Consider the following 8,089-nt stretch of genomic DNA (forward strand, 5'->3'; position numbering starts at 1 on the left):
ATATATTATGACATTATATTAAAAACTCATGTCTTATTTTTCAACTGTACACATAGGCTACTAATTTAAAACAGGGAGGGTTTTAGAGGTGTAAGATATCTCCTGGCAGGTTTGTCTTTTGTTTGGTGAATTTATTTATAACAACAAGCTGTGGTAACATGTGGTGAACTGTGATCTTTATGCTATTTTGCTGTGCGTACGCCATCCATCCATCCAACTTTTACCGCTTATCCGAGATCAGGGGTAGCAGCCTAAGCGGGAGGCCCAGGCTTCCCTCTCCCCGGGCACTTCGCCCAGCTCCTCCTGGCGGATCCCGAGGCATTCCCAGGCCAGTTGGGAGACTTAGTCTCTCCAACGTGTCCTGGGTCTTCCCCGAGGCCTTCTATCGGTCGGACTTGCCCTGAACACCTCCCCAGGGAGGCGTCCAGGAGGCATCATGACCAGATGCCCGAGCCACCTCATCTGGTTCCTCTCAATGCGGAGGAGTAGCGGTTCTACTCCAAGTCACTCCCAGATGACAGTGCTTCTCACCTTATCTCTAAAACTAATTTCGGCCGCTTGTATCCGTGCCACAATCTTGTCCTTTTGGTTACTACCCAAAGGTCATGACCGTAGGTGAGGGTAGGAACGTAGATCGACTGGTAAACTGACAGCTTTGCCTTTCGGCTCAACTCTCTCTTTACCACAACGGACCGATGCAGAATCCGCATTACTGCAGACGCCGCTCTAAGTCGCCTGACGAGCTCACGTTCCATCCTTCCCTCACTCGTGAACAAGACCCTGAGGTACCTAAACTCCTCCACTTGGGGCAGGATCTCATCCCCGACCCGGAAATGGCACTCCACCCTTTTCCGGGCAAGAACCATGGACTCGGACGTGGAGGTGCTGATTCTCATCCCAACCAGTTCACACTCAGCTGCGAACCGATCCAGTGAGAGTTGAAGTTCACGGCTCGATGAAGCCAGCAGGACCACATCATCTGCAAAAAGCAGAGACCCAATCCTGCAGCCACCAAGCCGGAACCCCTCAACACCCTGGCTGGGCCTAGAAATTCTGTCCATAAAAGTAATGAACAGAATCGGTGACAAAGGGCAGCCCTGGCGTACCCCTAATGGCAACCTGCGTCACCCTAGGGGTACGCATACCCCACTTTGGGAACCTTGGGTCTAGCAGCATTTGACATCTGCATACCTTTACAGTGTCAGAGCTATATACTACTTCACTTTGCACTTTGCACTGAGGTTTATGAGGAATTTCATCAGACTGTACACTTTATTAGAAGACAGAAAAAGAGTGAACAAGAAAGACAACAACACCAACCAAAAGAGCAGGTATGACAATGGCAGTTACAATTCATGCAATTTGGAAACCAGCTAAAGTTAAAATATATATCACAGTATGACTGTATGCGAAATGTCAACTGAAAGGATTGCCACATGTCTGTTTCGCTTTTTGTTTGGATTGAATTTCTTTTATCAGAAATTGAGTTGGCAGTCGCAGTTTTATTTTATTTTATTTTTACTGTACCTGATTACTGGTTATATATATCTCCATCCATCCATTTTCTATGCTGCTTTTCCTCATTAGGGTCGCGGGGGTATGCTGGAGCCTATCCCAGCCGACTTCGGGCGACAGGTGAGGTACACCCTGGACTGGTCGCCAGCCAATCGCAGGGCACATATAGACAAACAACAATCACACTCACATTCATACCTATGGACAATTTAGAGTTGCATGTTTTTGAACATGCATGTTTTTGGAAAGTGGGAGGAAACTGGAGTACCCGGAGAAACCCCACGCACGCACGGGGAGAACATGCAAACTCCACACAGAAATGCCCAAGGGAGAATCGAACCCAGAGCTTCCCGATCTCCAGACTTTGACTGTGTGGGCAACATGCTAACCACTAGACCACTTGAATCATGTCAAAAGGTTGCTTTAAATATTACCTTTACAGTCAATGAAGTTTTTCTGATGGAATGGATTATTTTAATTCTCTATTGGAAAAAGAGCTGTCCCAGAACTGATTGTACGTTTTCACTCTGCATGAACACTATGAGAGAACACGTACTAACACAAACTACATACAGATAAGCCTGATCCCTTGGCAGAAATTCACCCTTTTGGGTTATTTTTGTAAAATGTATATAGCAACACTCAAATGAATCTACTTGACAACATGTACAGTTCTGGACAACAAGGGAGCATCTATTGTCCTCAATAATAAATTTGCACCAACCTCCACCAACTTGCTCCACCTTTTGATGTGCAGTGGGTCTCAAACCTGTGGCCCCGCAGTGCAGAAGTTCATATGGACTGAGCAATTATCACAAGAACCGACTGAAATCTTCCCTGCATATTGTAGTCACATGTTTTTAATGGAATTTTGCAACTATGTGTGTCACTATTATCCACTGTCACAGGCTTCTATGATCTTGAACCTATGCTACGATGGTTCACTGTTAACTTGTGTGTGTGTGTGTGTGTGTGTGTGTGTTGCTTTGGAAGCATGCCATGCAGCTGGAAGCCATCATCCAACCACTTTGTCTTCTTCTCTCCCTCCTTCTCGTTCTCTTCATCTCTCTTGTCTGCTTTCAATTTCTCTGTCTGATTTTTATTCTTCTGCCTCTTTGTGAGCTAAGAGTTGGCTTCCCCGTCAACTCCTTTGGTTTGCCTCCATTTGCGTTGTCTCTCACAAATGGATTTTCAACCCCAAACCTCAATCATCTCCAGTCTTGTCTTTTATCCAAAGTACTTCCCCCTAATCAACATGCTGTTATAATATATGTTTACCTAGCCTGTGAAGTTCTCCTGTTCTTGTTTGGGCCGCAGCGCACGTCATATGATGGATGGCAAGCATATAAACATGGATGACATACTCTGCACTGAAGGAAAATGGCACCAGAGAGAGAGCGGAGGAAGTGAGAGTTAGCAACATAAACAAATGAGAAGTGCAATGAGGAGGAAACATGGCTGTGAACAAATCAGACTTTGTCTTCACTGCCACCTGCCCTCTGACACCCACAAACACACACATTTCATGTGCTATGTTGTGTTTGGGTTTGTGGGAAGTGCAGTTTACTGGAAGTTGAAGTTAAATCCTGCAGTTCATTCAAGGAGAGCGAGACTCTTCATGATGTTTTGTTTTTAGCGGTCTTGCCAAAGTTCAGTGTTCTCTGTCAGTCCGTCAGTGTGCAAGACCAATAGTAGAACAGAATGTGCAAACATTTATTTTATGAATACGAGGAACATTTAGAGATGGATAAAAAAAAAAAAAGTTTCATTTCCCTGTATTTTTAAGAGCAAATGCTCCCACTGTATCCTCTAAAAATTCCATTCGCACCAGTGGCAATTAAAAAATAAAAAAGGGTGGGATGGTTGGTGTCCCACTAGGCATCTCTCAGTTGTTTATGATACTGCATATGCACCCTAAATGCTCTAATTATAGCCAGGGCATTAATTGGAAGCAGAAAATATTGATTGAATAAATAATTGAGTAGCTAAGTAAAACATACCTCTCTTTGAGCAAATGATCATTTAAAGTACATTGCACAACACAGCAGCAACAGAACCAATGTTGTAATAGTGGTAAGGAGCAAACTGCCTAGCCAGCATTAGTGCCGCTGATGAGTTCATTGTCAACAACCGTACACGTCAACGTTTCACACCAACAGTTGAGTAGTGTAAGTTACCAACATTTTACAGCGCATGCAGAGGTAGATAAAGATGCTGGCAACTCATGATACTTCAAATGCAGCTACTGCCATGAATTCAAACACTAAATCAGAAGTTTGCCTACAGCCACAGCTTTTCATGTAAATGTTTTTTGACCTGGTGAACATCCATCCACTCATCCATTTTCTTCCGCTCATCTGGGTCCGGGTCACGGGGGCAGCAGTTTCAGTAGGGAAGTCCAGACTTCCAGGTCCCCAGTCACCTCTTCCAGTTCCACCGGGATGACACCAAGGCGTTCCCAGGCCAGCTGTGAGGCACTGGGACACACTGAAGGGATTATGTCTCTAATTGGAGACCCCAGGAGTTATTTGCTTTTGTAGACTAAGCACCCGGGTCGGAGGCGTTAACTGGACCATATAGGGTATATGTAAAATAAAAGTTGTTAAATAATAAGGTCAGCTCAGCTGCAAGCGTTTTAAATGACAATGACAATGCAAAATGACATTATTTAATCACAACTGAAGAAAGGGATACAAATAATCATAATAAAATTACAGTATATTTTAAGTGTAGAGCCAACTCAATTTAAATGATAAAAGACTTAAGACGGGTATAGCTTGGGTCAAAAGTCAGAATGTTTATGTTTTCTCTCATAGTGTAAAGCACCGCTAATGAGCCTTCACTTCACAGGTTTTCACATGTGTTTGCTGCCCTTTCTTTGTTATCTAAGCCATAACACGAATGGCTTTTCTCAACAGACAAAACAGAAAAAATATGCACTTTTGGTTCACAGAGGTTTGACTGTGTCTGTCTGTGGTGTTTTCGTATATGAAAGTGCTTTTTCTGATATCCTTGCGGGGGGAGAGAGAGAACAGCATCAGATTGGAAAGTGGAGCGTTACTGCCCTCTGTGGTTCGATATCACACTTGTCGTGTAGTCTTGCACCTGTAAACACACCCAGCACGAGTGTTATCGTGTGTGGTGACACTATAAATTAGAAACGGATGTAGGGAGTAGTCCTTTATTGATGACGGAATCACATTTGGTAATTCGGGTTGGTGCTCAAAATGGGCTCACAATTTACAGTAGTTTTAAAGCATGTTGACAGGTCAGTGAGTACTGACAATAGGCCATCTGTATCATGTCGGACATGGCCTTGATCACCCCTACCTCTCCTGGCCCCCTCTGGCCTGCGCTCACACGGAGCATTCGTGCTTGTCCCATCAGTGCTGTTCTGCTGTATTACTGCAAATTGCATGACTTTGTGGTGTGGATTATTTCCATACTTATTTCAGGTTGTTCTGATTTTTTTTCTATTGTGAAAGGTGGCAGCTTGCGAGATGACACATCTGCATCATTTCTGTGTTTACGTGAAAGGAGTCGCGGGCAAGCTGTGAGTTTCTGGATCATTTTGAGTCTTTGTGCATATTTCTATTATGAAACGCGGTTATCATTAAGCGCTTGCAAGGACTGATCGCATTTCAGTCATTCTGTGACTCAACTATGCACTGTGGTCCAAATTATTAAGCAAATGGGATTTTAGTATCATAAACATAAAATTCTTTGTTTTTCAGTGAAATTCATGGATGGCATTGTGTCTTGTGGCTGTTTGGATTACTGATATCAATCTCGGACAACTGTCATAATTAGTTCGCCAAGGGAGCCCAGTTAAAATAAAACTACTTAAAAAATGATGGGGTGGCACACTCTTGCACTGTACATATGCTATAATAATAACAAAAAATGAAAAAGCCATTAATGATACTAAAAATGATTAAAAAGGACAATACTGTATATTCCAGTCATTCAGTTTGATTAAATATGTGGTTAAAGTTTAGAATTTCCAAATATTTCAGTGAGTACATAGTGTTAATATATAAGGTTCATTTTCTGCTGGATGAATGTTATCCAATAACACAAAGGAAAGAGAAAACACACATGTTGCCCATGGCTGTGTTCTATCCCTGTTCGAGGCCTTAACCTGCTGTTGCACATGTCAGTGTTAGCGTTGGGAAATAAGGGAAAGTAAAGGAAATTGATTGCTGTCACCATTGTCATACGCAGTGGCAGAGAGGTTTTTTTTTTTTTAATGAAAGTTAAAATACGAGAAATTTACAGGAAACTATTTAAGCAAAACAAGAGAGTTTCCCGGGGAAAACGGGCGAGTTGACAAACTTGACAGTTATGGTGTTGCATCACTCTCACAAATAAAGATTAAAAACAAATGTGACAGCAGGCTAGCAAAAGAGCAGAAAACCAACAGCCTAAGAAAGACTAAAAGAATGTCTGTGCTGAAAGAGGCTCAGGAAAAGGGGCAAATAGTAACACACACACACACACACACACACAGATGGAGATGTGGCCGGGCGTCTGGCCAGATGCTCTGAGAGAAGGAAAATCACATTCTTGTGATGGGGAGTCATCCAGTATCAGGTTCCATAGACTCTGACTGAAGCTGGAGCCCCCGACCCACACACACACACACACTGAAAGGAACAGACATGGGGGCACACATACTTGTGGCCCCTTCAAAGTGAGGTGGCTGCATGAAAACACCAGTGCCCCCACTAATCTTGTCGGATCTCTCTTAGAGTGTCTGGTATTTGTGCGGCTTTGTCAGACTGGTTTTATTTGCCTCAGTGCAGAATGAACCCAGAGGAATGTCCACATTTGGTTTCATCACTGTGAGGCCCACAGGTACAGAGATCAGAGGAGGGAGATAACCATGACACTTCCTGCTTCTTTCACCAGATGTCAGCATCTGACAGCACGTGATTGTGGTTATGAAAGGTCCCAAATTTTGGCTGGCACCATAAATGGTTTCATAAGAATGACCATGGAAACATGAACTTTTGTGATATGTTGCAGGTCAAATTGACCTCTTTCAACGAGAATCTACTCAAAATACTTTATAGCACCCCTGTAGTCCAAGGAACCCTATTTGGGAACACTGAAATCAAAATAGGCCACAGGCCTCATGGTAACACAGTGGAATCATATGAAAAACATGGACATTACTGTTCATTTGGATCAATTGTGTTTTTATTTGCAACATTACATTTAGCTATTTTTACATCATTTCTTTGTTTTTTAATTTCTGTGTGAAAATATTACAGGTGTAACGGTACACTAAAGTGTAGTTTCGGTTCGGTTCAGTTACTTGAAGTGCTCGGTTCGGTTAATTTTCGGTACAAAAAAGGAAGAAAAAAATGACTTAAAATGCTTTTATTCAAAAGAAATGCAAACAGAATTTTTTTTAAATAAATAAAAGCGACACATTTGGGTGATATTTCAAATAAATTAGACTGAGTTTTTTTTTAATTCATTGACGACATCAGTTTTAGCTTTTTCGAAAAGTGCTGGTATAACTTATTGGCTAAAGTGCGGTTGTGATGGTATTTCGTTGCGAAGTTCAAGGACTGTCATGGAAAAAAATGATCAGCCCACCCTTGTTTCTTCAGTTTATTGATCCATTTTAATGTCTGGTACAACTAAAGGTACATTTGTATGGACAAATATAATGATGATAACAAATATAGCTCATAAGAGTTTCATTTAAGAGCTGATATCTACAAATTTCCATGGTTTTCTTGATAATAACCAAAATCACTTAAGTTCTTACATGAATAGCTATGAAAGTCTTATGAGCTATTTTTGTTGTCATTGTTATATTTGTCCAAACAAAGGTACCTTTAGTTGTATCAGGCATTAAAATGAACGAGAAACTGAAGAAACAAGGGTGGTTTAATTATTTTTTCCATGACTGTACTTAAAGCCAGCGCTCTCAACAACTGAATATGGACGTAACCTTGTGGCTATAAAAACTCCAATACCGTGAGTTACTGCTTTGGCCCGGTCAGAGTTGCTTGCTGGAGGTTGTTTATATGCTGAAGTTATAGTGTTTGCACTAAGCTGGTTTTCTTTGTTGTAGATGTAACATTCACTGCCTGATGATGCCGCTTTAAGTGCGCTAACATGTTAGACGTGTTTCCTGCAGCATACCCAATATCTGTCGACACACAACTGTGGATTTTATCCACTTGCCTTGGTCCATCTGTAATTTTAACGGGGAAGCCAAAGTATTCCCAAACAGGAGAACGTAGTGAGATTGGAGGGTCTTCTAGCTTTTCGCTTGCATTTGCCATGATGCCATTTGTCACGCCTGCGAGCTAATAGCATTCCTCCCCCAGTCAGTTGTGTCCGACATTAAGAGGCGTCCGTTCGGAAACTCGGCCAGGTCTTTATTTCCGCATGAAGCTCTTAAATCACTCTAGTAATACATTTAATGAGAAAAATTTAATGAGTTCACTACATATGTTGTCTAATGTGTCTAATGTGACTGTGACCTGTACATTCCTGCAAAAGGATATAATGCTATGATGTGATCATCTATAGCGAATATCATGCAAATGTG

Source organism: Dunckerocampus dactyliophorus, chromosome 4 (genome assembly GCF_027744805.1).
Source record: "Dunckerocampus dactyliophorus isolate RoL2022-P2 chromosome 4, RoL_Ddac_1.1, whole genome shotgun sequence".
NCBI lineage: Eukaryota > Metazoa > Chordata > Actinopteri > Syngnathiformes > Syngnathidae > Dunckerocampus > Dunckerocampus dactyliophorus.